General features: G+C 46.3%; 1 protein-coding gene and 1 long non-coding RNA gene across 2 annotated transcripts in view; both read left to right on the plus strand.

Moving 5' to 3' along the window:
- The window catches only part of LOC120999373 (zinc finger protein OZF-like), a 248515-nt gene that overhangs the window by 95421 nt on the left and 138560 nt on the right, over nt 1–14534 (plus strand). The gene's annotated exons all lie outside the window — the stretch shown is intronic.
- Nucleotides 3431–9798, plus strand: LOC120999762. Its single transcript, XR_005778624.1, has 3 exons — nt 3431–3475; nt 9487–9630; nt 9743–9798. It is a non-coding gene; the product is annotated as an uncharacterized LOC120999762 (long non-coding RNA).

Consider the following 14534-nt stretch of genomic DNA (forward strand, 5'->3'; position numbering starts at 1 on the left):
AGAATCTCTCTTGCATGGCTCCGCCATTAGTCTCTCACGCATGACTTCTCCGTTTTAGTGTTACACATATGGCTCCACCATTAGTCTCCCACGCATGGCTTCTCCATTTTCAGGTTTACACATATGACGCTGCCATGAGTCTCACGCTTGGCTCCGCCATTAGAGTCTCTCACGCAAGGCTTCTCCGTTTAGTTTCACACACATGACTCCGCCATTAGAGCCTCCCACGCATGGCGTCACCATTAGTCTCTCACGCATGGCTTCTTCGGTTTTAGGTTTACACATATGACGCCGGCATTGGTCTCTCGCACGGCTTCTCTGTTTAGGTTACATACATGACTCCGGCATTAGTCTCTCACACATGGCTTAGCTATTAATCTTTCACGTGTGGCTTCTCCATTTTAGTTATACACACATGACTCCGCCATTAGAGCCTCTCACGCATGGCTTCTCCGTTTTAGGTTTACACATATGACTCCGCCATTAGGCTCCCACGAACGGCTTCTCAGTTTTAGTGTTACACATATGACTTCGCCATTAGAGTCTCTCACGCATGGCTCCGCCATTAGAGTCTCTCACGTATGGCTTCTCCCTTTTAGTGTCATACATGACCCCGCCATTAGAGTCTCTCACGCATGGCTCCGCCATTAGAGTCTCTCACGTATGGCTTCCCCCTTTTAGTGTTACATATGACTCCGCCATTAGAGTCTCTCACGCATGGCTTAGCCATTAGAGTCTCTCACGCATGGCTCCTCCCCTTTTAGTGTTACATATGACTCCGCCATTAGAGTCTCTCACGCATGGCTTAGCCATTAGAGTCTCTCACGCATGGCTTCTCCCCCTTTTAGTGTTACATATGACTCCGCCATTAGAGTCTCTCACGCATGGCTCCGCCATTAGAGTCTCTCACGTATGGCTTCCCCCTTTTAGTGTTACATATGACTCCGCCATTAGAGTCTCTCACGCATGGCTTAGCCATTAGAGTCTCTCACGCATGGCTCCTCCCCTTTTAGTGTTACATATGACTCTGCCATTAGAGTCTCTCACGCATGGCTTAGCCATTAGAGTCTCACGCATGGCTTCTCCCCTTTTAGTGTTGCATATAGCTTAGCCATTAGAGTCTCTCACGCATGGCTTAGCCATTAGAGTCTCTCACGCATGGCTTCTCCATTTTAGTGTTACACGTATGACTCCGCCATTAGTCTCTCATGCATGGCTTCTCCGTTTTAGTTTTACACATATGACTCCGCCATTAGTCTCTCACGCATGGCTTCTTCGTTTTAGTGTTACACATATGACTCCGCCATTTAGTCTCCCACGCAAGGCTTCTCCCTTTCAGTGTTACACATGTCTCCGCCATTAGAGTCTCTCACGCATGGCTCCGCCATTAGAGTCTCGCACGTATGGCTTCTCCGTTTAAAGTTTACACACAACGCCATTCGAGGCCGGCTGCATAGTCCCACGACGAGCCATTTCCATGTCTTTTCTGCCTTCAGACCTGCTTGCATGGCTCGGCAATCTGTGGCTCGCAATACAATTTTCTTGTGGTGGCTCGCACGTGTGACTTGTGCCATTAGAGTCTCACTCACGTTATTGTTTTCCCTGACTTTATTTTCTAGGTTGTTGGGTTTCATTGTTTTCTTTATTAGCAGTCATCCCAAGCCTACCTTTGCGGACATCATCTTCTCCCAGGCATGCTTACTTCATCTACAAACTCGGGCTGAGGGTGTTGGTGTCCGGCCTAAGTCCTGGGTATCGGTCCATCTTCCAGTAGGAGGTACAGTAATAAGGCGCCGCTTACGAAGTCTGTCACGTCTTCTGACACGACTAGTCCTATCACGACTACAGGCGCAGCATACACATTTCATCACGACCTTAAGCATGTTCTGGCACAACTGCAGGTATCGTGTACGTTTTGTCCTCATTACAGGCAACATTAGCTCGTTAATCGATATAGCCATGTATTCCTGTGGATGGTTCCCCAGGCCTGTAATTTACTACTACAGTAAGACGGCAGACACCATGTTCTGACTTGTGGGCCCTTAATAGGAAGCGCGGCCTGGGGAATAAGTAGAGGTAAAGTATCTTGCCACCAGGAACAGTTGGTGCCCGATCAGGGCCCTGGGCGGATGGTTGGAATTTATCTAGGCCCTACCAACAGATTCACCATTGTTTGTTTCAGTCTGCTGCTCTCAGGATTCAGACCTTCTCGTAATATGGTCATACGTTAGTCAACACAGGAGTAAATCGTTTCTGGTTACTGGCCACTCTTTCAATTGCATCAGCATTAACCATCTCCAAGAACGATGTGGCGGTACACATGACAAAGAGGTAAGGTAGATGGTAGTCACTGTGACATATACGGTATATTCCGCGCCTCCATTGTGAAAGGTCTTTTCCGTTCAAAATCAGGTGTCGTAACGGTATGTATATATTTACTCTAAACAAGGTCTGCTCTTTTTGGCCCCTTTAGGCTGCCCTACCACGGCAGTCATGGCATAATTCTACTGCTTGTTGTAGATAGGGGTAGATAGGCTAGGTTCACCTTTCTGATAGCCTATCCGACCACGGGTTTTAGCAAATATATTGCTGCATTTGTGGGAGGGGAGGCTGATTACAGGGGCAATTACACGCACCTGTGGGCCCAGGCTGGCTGATTGCCAGGCTGATTATACGTTCCTGTGGGCCCAGGCTGGCTGATTACTAGGCTATTTATAGGCACCTGTGGGCCCAGGCTGACGACGCTTCAGCTGATCTCCCCTACTAGCTCTTGGCTCCGTTCCCCTCGGCATTCAAGTCTTCCTAAAGCACGTCCGGATCCTCCTCTCCAAGCTAAAGGTAAAACCCGCGATCTATCACGGGGCATTCCGTTGGGATAGGCGCAGCTTCCGCAGCTTCAAAATATAGCACCCCGGCGCACATCATAAGAAACTAGGTCGGTGGCAGTCGTCATGCTATACCAGGTACATTCCCAATCCACACTCCGAAATGTCTTGTGCTTTTCAGAAGGTATCACTGTAAGTCCGTAACATGAGTCCTTTGTACCATCCGTATCTCACGCGTCATTTTTGGCCCCTTTAGGCTTTCCTTACACAAGCAGTTCCGCCACACCCCCACTGCTAAGGTTAGGGCTCATCATCTGCTAGCCGATCCGATCACAAGTATAGGCGCGGTAGACGCCGCATTTGTGTGAGGGGAGGCGCCAGCACCACTACAAAAGGTGGGAGCAGCGAGCTCCCGGGTGACGCGGTCTTCAGCTTCTGCTCACCCTCCCACCCACAGCCCTCAACTCACACATGCTCCTTCCAAGGTGGCCCCCTTTAGGCTTTCCTTACACAAGCAGTTCCGCCACACCCCCACTGCTAAGGTTAGGGCTCATCATCTGCTAGCCGATCCGATCACAATTATAACAAGAGCAATGAGGGCCCGGCTCGCAAGAGCTTACAATCTATGAGGAGATGGTATGACACAGAAGGTAACAAGTTCTTGTTTTGTACAATGGTCCGACCATCCTAAGGCCCCTTTCCCACGGGCGAGATTTCCGCGTGGATGCAATGCATGAGTTGAACGCATTGCACCCGCACTCAATCCGGACCCATTCATTTCTATGGGGGCTGTGCAGATGAGCGGTGATTTTCACGCATCACTTGTGCGTTGCGTGAAAATAGCAGCATGCTCCTCTTTCTGCATTTTCCATGCAACGCAGGCCCCATAGAAGTGAATGGGGCTGCGTGAAAATCGCAAGCAAGTGCGGATGCGGGGCGATTTTCACGCACGGTTGCTAGGAGACGATCGGGATGGAGACCCGATCTGTATTATTTTCCCTTATAACATGGTTATAAGGGAAAATAATAGCATTCTTAATACAGAATGCATAGTACGGGCTGGAGGGGTTAAAAAAAATTGCGTTCCTGCAACGCACCCGCATCTTTTCACGCAACGCCCGTGTGAAACCAGCCTAACACAATGGGGGAGCAGATATAAAGCTGCATGAGCCGTCACCAGCCGATATCTGTAGAGTTCTGAGTGCACGGGTGTGGTGGATACTGATAGATCAGGTTCGGGGGGCGTAATAGGCTAGCCTAAAAAGATGTGTTTTTGGGGAGTGTCTCAAACCGTGGATGTTATGGATTAACCTAATTCCTTGGGGTAGGGCATTCCAGAGAGCTGGAATCAGTAGGTCTTTTTGGTACACAGACAGGGCCGTCTTTAATATTGATTGGGCCCTGGGCAAGAATTTACTTGGGCCCCCTGGATCCCGCCTTCCCACACCCTAGCATGCAATCATGCCCTCCACCACAACACACACACACAAAAAAAATTCACACACCTCGTAGAGTAGTAAACTTTAATAATGATGAGTGGCCACTAGAGATGTTCCTTGGCAGTGTTTACATATAAAAGCTTGCAGAGACATGCTATAGGCACCAGAACTACTACGTTTAGCTGTTGTGGTTCTGGTGACTATAGTGACATAAAATAACTGCGCCCAGCAAATAGTGCCCCTGACACTAATAGTGTAAACATAACGTCCCCCAAAAATAATTGTGGTAAGCTGATACTGTGCCAAGGTGCCCCCACAGTAATAGTGCTCCCAAAAGTCCCACCAATAGGAATAATTCTCTGCTTGTGCACACATGGTAGTAATAGTGCTCCTACAGTGCCCCCAACATGTCCCCACTGTGCCACAGAAGTTATAATGCCCATCATAATGCCCCCAGTAATAATAATTCTCCTTATAATGTGCCAATGCAAAAAATACCCCCTTTTAATGCCCCCAGTTGAGCTAATGTCCCCATAGTGCCCCCATAATGTGCCAGTATAAAATACCCCTACATAGTGCCCCCAATAAATGCCCCATAGTGCTCCTCTCCCCCCTGTTTCCTAGTGCCCCCCATAATGTACCAGTATAAAATGTCCCATATATAGTGCCCCACTAGATGCCCTCAGTGTCCCCCATAATTTTAAGTATAAAATACCCCTTTTTAAATGAGCCCATAGTACTCCTCTCTCCCCTTCCCCATAGTACCCACCATAATGTGCCACAGTATAAAATATCCCTATACTGTACAGAGCCCCCCATATAAAATACCCCTTCTTTGTGACCTTAGTAGAAGCCCCCATAGTGTTCCTCTCCCCACATTCCCCCATATAAAATACACCTTCTTTGTGGCCTCAATAGATGCCCCCAATAATGTGCCAGTAAGAAGTGCCCCATAGATGCCCCCATAGTGCCACCCAATAATGTGCTAGTAAAAAGTGCCCCCATAGATGCCCCCCAATCATGTGCCAGTAACAGGTTCCCCCATAGATGCCCCCAAATCATGTGCCAGTAACAGATGCACCCAGAGATGCCCCCAATCATGTGCCAATAACAAGTGCCACCATAGATGCCCCCAATCATGTGCCAGTAATAGATGCCCCCAATCATGTGCCAGTAACAGGTGCCCCATAGATGCCCCCAATCATGTGCCAGTAACAAGTGTCCCCATAGATGCCCCCCAATCATATGCCAATAGTAGTATCATATGAAGAAAAAAAATAAAAACTCTTATACTTACCTCCATCAGGCTGGCAGCAACGCGATGCAGGCCTCTTCTGGCCTGTGTCCCGCGCTGTACGGCTCAGGTGGCGCGATGATGTCATCGCGCCTCCTGCACCGGCCTCTGATAGGCTGCAGGCACTTCTTCCATCCGTATCGCTGTCCTGAGGACGGCAATACAGATGACTATGGAGATGAGCGCTTCCACAATGAAAGCGCTCATCTCCCTGTGCCCTGCCCCCGCCCTCCATGTCACCAGTGGCCAGCGGGGCTCAAGAGGCAGCTGCCTTGGGCCCCCCAGGAGCAACTTTTGCCCTGCGTTAAAGACAGCCCTGACGAGGGGTTCCCCAAAAGAGGTGGCATATCTCTTTTCTATAATCTCCTTGTTCAGGATAATGGATGGAACAAACCACACCCCCTGATAAAGTGGGAAACAGACCTACAACAGACTTTCTCATTGGACCAATGGAATACTGCCTTCCGCACCATCACCACTGCTTTCCGTTGTGTAACACACCAAGAAGCGATATTTAAAAAACTATTCACTTGCTGCCCAATGTTTCCCATCTCCTGAGAGGAGCCATTGCCACCGGATTACCAGTGCTGTTCACTTCACCTTTCAATGGTTTCGATGTTGCGGCTGATCCATGTACAGTATATAATGTTTACACTGTATATGCATATAAGCTGACATTTGCACATGAACTTTAAGAAAGCCTATATTACAGCGCATAACCTCACCTTTGATGGTATTTTGTGCATTTATGGCTGGAATATATGAATACCTAAATGCTCACTGCCATTTTGCGTACCCATGCCCGACGCTATAATAAGGCAGACCAAGCGGCTGCCTTAGGGCGCAGAGATGCTTGCGCGCCGCCGGCCACCCGCCCGCGGCTGTTCTCCTCTGTGTGGTCCTGGTATCTTCTCTCTGGGCTCCCGACAAGTTTGAGGACCTTTCCCACTCAGCCAATCAGTGGCCGCAGCTGTCACATGTCAGGCCAGTGATTTCCCGCTGAGCCCATCACTGGCCTGACACGTAACACATAGAAACATAGAATGTTTCATTTGGCCCATCTAGTCTGCCCAATATACTGAATACTATGGATAGCCCCCGGCCCTATCTTATATGAAGGATAGCCTTATGCCTATCACATGCATGCTTAAACTCCTTCACTGTATTTGCAGCTACCACTTCTGCAGGAAGGCTATTCCATGCATCCACTACTCTCTCAGTAAAGTAATTCTTCCTGATATTACTTTTAAACCTTTGCCCCTCTAATTTAAAACTATGTCCTCTTGTAGCAGTTTTTCTTCTTTTAAATATTCTTTCCTCTGATTGGCTGAGTGGCAAAGGTTCTCAAACTTGTCGGGAGCCCAGAGAGAAGATACCAGGACCACACAGAGGAGAAGGGGAGCTGCTGCAGACGGGACCAGGGCCAGGTGAGCATAATGTTTTTTGCACAACATTAATAGAGGGGGGGTGACATGCGAGGGGGGAAATGTGACATGGGGGGGTGATGTCACATTGAGGGGGAGAAATTTGACATTAAGGGGGTGAAATGTGACATTGAGGGGGTGAAATGTGACATTGAGGTGGTGAAATGTGACATGGAGGGGGAGAAATGTGACATGGAGTGGGAAAAATGTGACATGGGGGAAGAAATGTCATATTTCTCCCCCTCCATGTCACATTTCTCCCTCTCCATGTCACATCACCCCCTTTGTGTCACATCCCCCCCCCATGGCACATCATCCCCCCCTTGTCACATTTCTCCCCCTATGTCACATTTCTCCCCCTCCATGTCACATTTCTCCCCCTCCATGTCACATAACCCCCCTATGTCACATTTCTCCCCGTCCATGTCACATCACCACCCTATGTCACATTTCTCCCCCTCCATGTCACATTTCTCCCCCTCCATGTCACATCACCATCTCCTTTTTGCATCATCCCCCCATGTCACATTTCTTCCCCCCATGGCACATCATCCCCCCATGACACATTAATCTCTCTCCATGTCACATCACCCCCTCCTTTTTACATAACCCCCTTTGTGTCACATTTCTCCCCCCCCATGGCACATCATCCCCTCCATGTCACATTTCTCCCCCTCCATGTCACATTTCTCCCCCTCCATGTTACATCACCCCCACCAAAATGTAGCTTCGCTTGTGTTGGCAAAAATCCTTGCACTGGCCCTGCAAGTACTTTTGAGTAAATCTTTGACTATAAGGAACCTAATATATCTAATCAGAGTAAAATGCCTTGATCTCCAGTTATCAGCTTCTCCCCTCCTAGCAGTCCTATTAAAATTGGAAAAACCCTCCCAAAAATTTCACTTTTTTTTTATTGTTGATTTTTAATGTGTGTCTGCAGTAAATCTTTTGGGAGCACAACTCAGGGGACACAACTGCCTTTTTAACCCCTCAGTTACATAATATTTTTTTTTATTTTGCGGGATTAGTTGTAGGTTTTTTAGGAAACATTTTGGGGTGTGTATTAAATAACTCAATTATTTTATTTTTAGGGGGAAAGATAAAAAAAACAGCAATTTTAACATTATTTTGTGGAATTTATTTACAACGTTCATTGTGTGAAAAAAATAACAATTTTATTATGTGGGTCACTGCAATGATGATAATGACAAATTCCCATACATTTTTATTATTTTTCCTTTTCTCCTGCAGGCTGTCAGCTCCCCAACTGCCCCTACTCCTCCAGACTGAAGGGGAGGGGGCAGCTGCTTTAGCTGCTCATATCTCTGGTTTGGTAGCAGATACAGATATGGGCTTTGTATTTTTTGAAAGCTGATATTCAAAGCTTTCAAACAATACCAAAGTATTCACAGCATTAGCTTCACTACATGGGAAGATATCTGTGTTAGAAACCGGGATGCAGTCAATGCAGCTGAAAGTGAAAGTAGGTTTTACTGTGTTTATTCAAGACTCGATTTCTAACAGTGATATCTCCTGCTTCATTTGTGCTAATGAGGTCATTTTGGTTTTGTATGAAAGCCTGAAGTACCAGACAATACAATACCATACAATGCCCATGGCTGCTACCAATCAGGAGATATGAGCAGCTAAAACAGACTCCCGCAACCTTCCCCTTCTGGGCTGGGCCAGAACAGCTGATCTCTGAGAAAACTGTTAAGTGGTTAAAATGACATTTTCAAATGGCCATTTTCTCTAATCAGATATATTACAAAGTTTATTCTATTTCCCTGTTCTATTGAGATATGCAGAGTTGTGTGAAACGTTAGTGAGTATTTAAGACTGCGTACTACAGGAGAGCTGGCTTGTAATTTAGAATGATATAGGTTTGAGGTAAGTGGTAGATAGTGGAAAGGAGCCCCCTAAAGAGCAGATCAATATTGGAACAGTTACTCCTGCTAATGTCTTGGGAGAAATAGAGTATTACGTCAGGATGAAGGGGGTATGAGAGTTATATTTGTGTCCGTATCCGTTTTGCAATTTTGCAGAATGGACCCATTAATTTCAATGGGGCTGCAGAAGATGATGACAGCACACAGTCTGTTCTCCGCATCCATAGTTCTGTTCCGTGGCCCCACAAAAAAGATAGAACATGTCTTATTCTTGTCCGCAGCTGCAGACAACAATAGGCATTTCTGTCATAGGGCTGGCCGTTCCTCAAAATGCAGAACGCACACAGCCGGTATCAGTGTTTTGCGGATACACAAAAAAGATACGTCGTCTGAATGAGCCCTTATAGTGACCTGGAAGATGTGATACACATCTGTATTCACTGTATAGAAGGTGCGGGCAGCAATCTGGTATACATGAGACACCACAATAATGAAGACACCTCCATTGTACACGATCAGTAGTCCTTTATAGTTACCAATTCATGAGACACTTTACTTCATGTAAAATATACTATCAAACGTGATTTTGCACTAAGTCTTCCATGTTTCCCTCAGGTTTCTTAGGTACAGGACGCTCTTCTTTTAAATACAATGGTCCTTTCCATCAATGACCCATCAAGGATGGAGAAGGACAGAAACCACATGGCTGCAAGGATATTAGACCTCACCCTAGAGATCATCTCCTTGATAACTGGAGAGGTGAGAGTCTCACATGACATCACTCTTATCTCTAGTAACAAACCAGGGAAATGTCTGGAAAGGTGAAGGATTCTTAGAATCTCTGTAGTGATCGGCGTCTCCCCATACACAGGATTACACAGTAGTGAAGAAGTCGTCTGGTGAGTGTGTGACACCCCGTGTGTCAGGAGGATGGAGCAGGACCCAGAGCCCCATCACCGAGCCTCCACCTCATTCCCTGATACATGAGAGGAAGATCCTAGAACTTACCACCAGGATCACTGAGCTGCTGAGCGGAGAGGTGAGCGCTGCTGGGAATGCTGGGACATTATACAATAACGCCAAGGAAGGGGTCTGGTAATGACTGTGTCCTTGTGTTGTCAGGTTCCTATAAGGTGTCAGGATGTCGCTGTCTATTTCTCCATGGAGGAGTGGGAGTACTTGGAAGAACACAGGGATCTGTACAAGGACATCATGATGGAGAATCACCAGTCCCTCACATCACCGGGTAAGAGGAGACCTTCTATGACTGTAGAGGAGAGAACAGTTTTGAGAGTCACCTAGATTTGCTCATCATTAGATATAAGTGAATTTCTTGAAATTACTTTAGCATCTGATTCATTTGAATCGGAAGTGCCCCGATTGCCCTCAAAAGTCTTATGACACTGTGAGATCACCTTGTACTGTATCCAATCCATACCAAGCTCCTTAAAGGGTTTGTGCAGCCATATAAAACTACTTAGAGATAATGATGTTTCCCAAAAGTAATTTGCTTACTAACAGTAAATTAGTTCCAGTTTGGACTCTAACTCCCCTTTTTGACCCCCAGTCATGGGGGTCTGCCGATCATGTGACTTCCTCCACTTGTAGCCACGCTCCCTTAGACAACCAGTGCAGTGCTCAGTCAGTATGGTTGGACATCCCAGAAGCCCCACCCCCTTAGATCGATTGCATCATAGCGAGAAGCCACACTCCCTTTGATGGATTGCATAATCGCTAGAAGCCCCGCCCCCTTAGATGGATGATATAATTGCCAGAAGCCTAATACCCTTATATGAATCGTATCATTGCTTGGGGCAAGTGCCTGCTAGTTTCAGCAGAGCAGGCACACAGAGGTCACTGAGCGAGGATGAGCCAGTCGGTGGGGCAGCAGGCAGGAAGGTGCCCTTGCAGAACGGGCAGAGGGTAGATGGGTGTAGAAATCTGTAGCAGAAAACACAATTAAAGGGGTTATCTTACCTCGAACATTGGTGGCATATTGCTAGAATAACAATAATAAAAAATGCAGCACTCTTCTTTGCAAATCCTTTTATGTGGTTTATTAACTGAACTTAGTGACGTTTTCGACTTTATCCAGCAATCAAATGAGTGTTACACACCAGTCATCTGATCAATACAGTATGCAAATATGCCATAGTGCCAACCCCCTCAGCATCTTAGGCTTGTAGACTTATCATAAATATATCCAATATGGTTTGTTACCAAAAATGGATGCATTATACAGACGAGCGAATCAGTTCGTAACAAACCGGTTTCATTATGAACTTCCCAAAAATTCACCCACAAGACAAATCCAAAGCTTTTTTAGGTTGGGGGACAGGGCTTGCCCTGGATGAGCCAGTCGGTGGGGCAGCAGGCAGGAAGGTGCCCTTGCAGAACGGGCAGATGGTAGATGGGTGTAGAAATCTGTAGCAGAAAACACTCTTAGGACGGTATACAGTCACAATCAAGCTTCTATTCTAGTGTCAGGGGCATTTTAGGGAAAGGCTAGAAAGAATAATAATTATGTAGAATAGGGAAAGGCAGGGAAAGCTTTTAGCCACGGAGTCCGTAGTAAGGAGCTAAGGCTGGGTATTCTAGGCAGTGCCTTCTAGCAGCAGTTAATGCCTTATAACACAACTGCAGGAGAACCTCAAAAACACCTACCCTTTTTCCCATTTGCACAAAAACACTGCTTCTTTTTCCAAATCTGAGTTCAAGTTTTTTGTGGGGGGAATAAGCTCAATACAATTGTACAACACGTGGGTATCATTTTAAATCTGAGTGAAAACACCAAGAATAGTAGGCCAAACTATTTTACCGGGCATCTCCAGGCAGTTCAGGTGTTTTTTTTTTGCGTTGCAGAAATGGCAATACAAGTGTACAATGTGTGTTTTACAATACAGAGGGTAGCATTTTAAATCTCCCTAAGTGAAAACACCGAAAATACTAGGGCATCTCCAGACAGTTCAAGTTTTTGTTTTTGGGGGGGGAGAGAATAATCACATAGTAGGTTGACAACTTCTGTTTTACACTAGAGGAAGCTTTTTTTTCTGAATTTGCGTATTTGTATGCACATAACACATTAGGCCTAAATGTGTTAGTGGTGCCGATACTGTATTATTTCCAGTAAATTGTCAAAATCAGTGTCTTCAGTGTGTTTGCACAAGGAAGGGCATTTTATAGCTCCTCTCTGTGTTTAAGTTCCAGAAAACAGACTTGCAAACTGTTCCATACTTTGTGTGTCTGTGCACATTAATCCTAATGTCAGGAATACAGAAGGGTTCCAAACGAGGCTGTGTCCTCCCAGGGCCAGTATGTGGGTAGTAGAAGCACCAGCTATCCAACCAGAAGTAGTAGTAGTAGGCCACAGTTCTCCCTGGCTTTGGAAAGATGCAACATTACCATTGAGGAGAAATAGAATGAGATTGTGGATTGAATGGCTCTCTCCTCCTAAATCACAGCAGGATGACATGGAGGTGACTTGAGTCTGACACCATACCTTGTAGCCGGGGGTCACTGCATTCCTCTTGCTCTTCCTCCTTGCTGCCCCAGAGAAGCCTTTCACTGCTGTACTCTCTGCCTTCCTTTCTCCTTCCTAGTGGGGAGCCTTTATCTTTTCAAAGAAGAGGCAACAAAACCCCACCACGCCCTAAGGCAGATAGTCAAGAAAGTCTCCCTGTCGAGGACTTGTGTGAGAGCTGTCAGCTTTTAGATTGCTCTGAGGAGGATGTGGGGGAATCCAATCATAGCGGTGTTGCTGGTGGTAATAGCGGCACCCGATACTGGTGGTGGGGGCAGCGACAGTGGCATTCAGGGCAAATACATATCAGGGAATCGGGAGGGGGCCAAGGAGCCTACCATGATATATCACAGCCCAATAAATTGCAGGGAGGGTGAGGACTCTGATGGTGATTGTATTGTTGGACAGGACCTGAGAGCCGGATTGGGGTGCTGAGGACAAGGCAACATCAGAGGAGGATGGTGATGGCAGCAATAAAGAGCAGAGGCGACATATGGCTAGATCTGCTTCGGGAACTGGTGACTGTTCTTTGTAGTCTAACTTGTTTATTGATCAACAAGTTGTACTCTCTGCGCGGTGAGTGAGAGATTGTACAAGTGCGATTGATTTATAAAACAGGATTGTTTGGTAAAACTACAAGAATACAAATAACATGTATAAGTATAAAGCATAGCATGTAGTATAACATTTGCATAACACTGAAGCACGTGGTAAAATGGCTGCCTATACATAAGATCACATGTCTAGGTAACAGTAGAAACTCCCTGAGTAACAATTATAACTAACTGAACAGCTCTGCATAACAGAATATCCCTGAAACAAAGATAGATCTCTCACCAGATATGATTTTACAAGGATGGTGGAGTTTAAGAAGGAGATATGCAGAAGGACAGTTCTGCTGATGTGCCCTGGAGACTGGAGGCTTCTTTTTCCCAGGATGCTTTGCACCACCCACAATGCAGCAGTCTTTGTAACAAGAAAAACAAAGTGTAATACAATTTAACACCGCACTAATCACTACAGAAATACCAAGACTCTGGCAGACATGATCTGGAATCATTTTCCCTAACCCTGCTGGGCAGAACAGGCCCACTGGGTCAATGTGTTTTGCGTCAGTGGCGAGGCAGCACCCCAGCAACAAAGCCAGGTCCTTTTGACCCTCCCATGATTGTGTTGGCCTAGCTCCCACAGCAGGTGCTTATTCACCTCCTCCATGGACACCATCCCGTCACCAACAGCAGCAGGGCATGGCTTCGCTCCAACTCCCCCTCCTTCCTATCGAATGTGTCAAGTCAAACGTTGTCATGCAGTGTTGGTGCTGACTTCAAGCAGCAAACATCCCACTGGCTGTCACCCCCCCCCCCCCCCCCCCCCCAATTCCAACTGGGCAAGGTGGTCAGCGACAATGGGCGCAACATCGTGGCCGCCCTGAACCTGGGCGAAATAACACATGCTCCCTGCATGGCACATGTCATCAAACTAGTCATACAACACAAAAAGTGCAGTGGCTTGCGCAAGGTGCTGGCAATATCCAGGAGACTGTTCTCACATTTCATCCATTCTTACATGGTGAGAAATGCTCCCCTGGACTCGCAGCGACAGAACAGCCTGCAGCTACATTGATTAATCCACGGAAAAGTTGCGAATGGTTTTGTCCTTTACGAAACAGCCTCTACAGGGAGCATGTGTTTCAAGATCAGGCAGTGGCAGCTCATCTGAGACACCACTTAGGTGCAGAAACCCTTCGAAGAGACCACAAAATTTGTCAATAGTGACAACTGCGACATTAGCGATCTCATCCCCCTTATACAGGTCCTTCTCAAAAAATTAGCATATTGTGATAAAGTTCATTATTTTCTGTAATGTACTGATAAACATTAGACTTTCATATATTTTAGATTCATTACACACAACTGAAGTAGTTCAAGCCTTTTCTTGTTTTAATATTGATGATTTTGGCATACAGCTCATGAAAACCCAAAATTCCTATCTCCAAAAATTAGCATATCATGAAAAGGTTCTCTAAACAAGCTATTAACCTAATCATCTGAATCAACTAATTAACTCTAAACACCTGCAAAAGATTCCTGAGGCTTTTAAAAACTCCCAGCCTGGTCCATTACTCAAAACCACAATCATAGGT

Source organism: Bufo bufo, chromosome 4, assembly GCF_905171765.1.
Source record: "Bufo bufo chromosome 4, aBufBuf1.1, whole genome shotgun sequence".
NCBI lineage: Eukaryota > Metazoa > Chordata > Amphibia > Anura > Bufonidae > Bufo > Bufo bufo.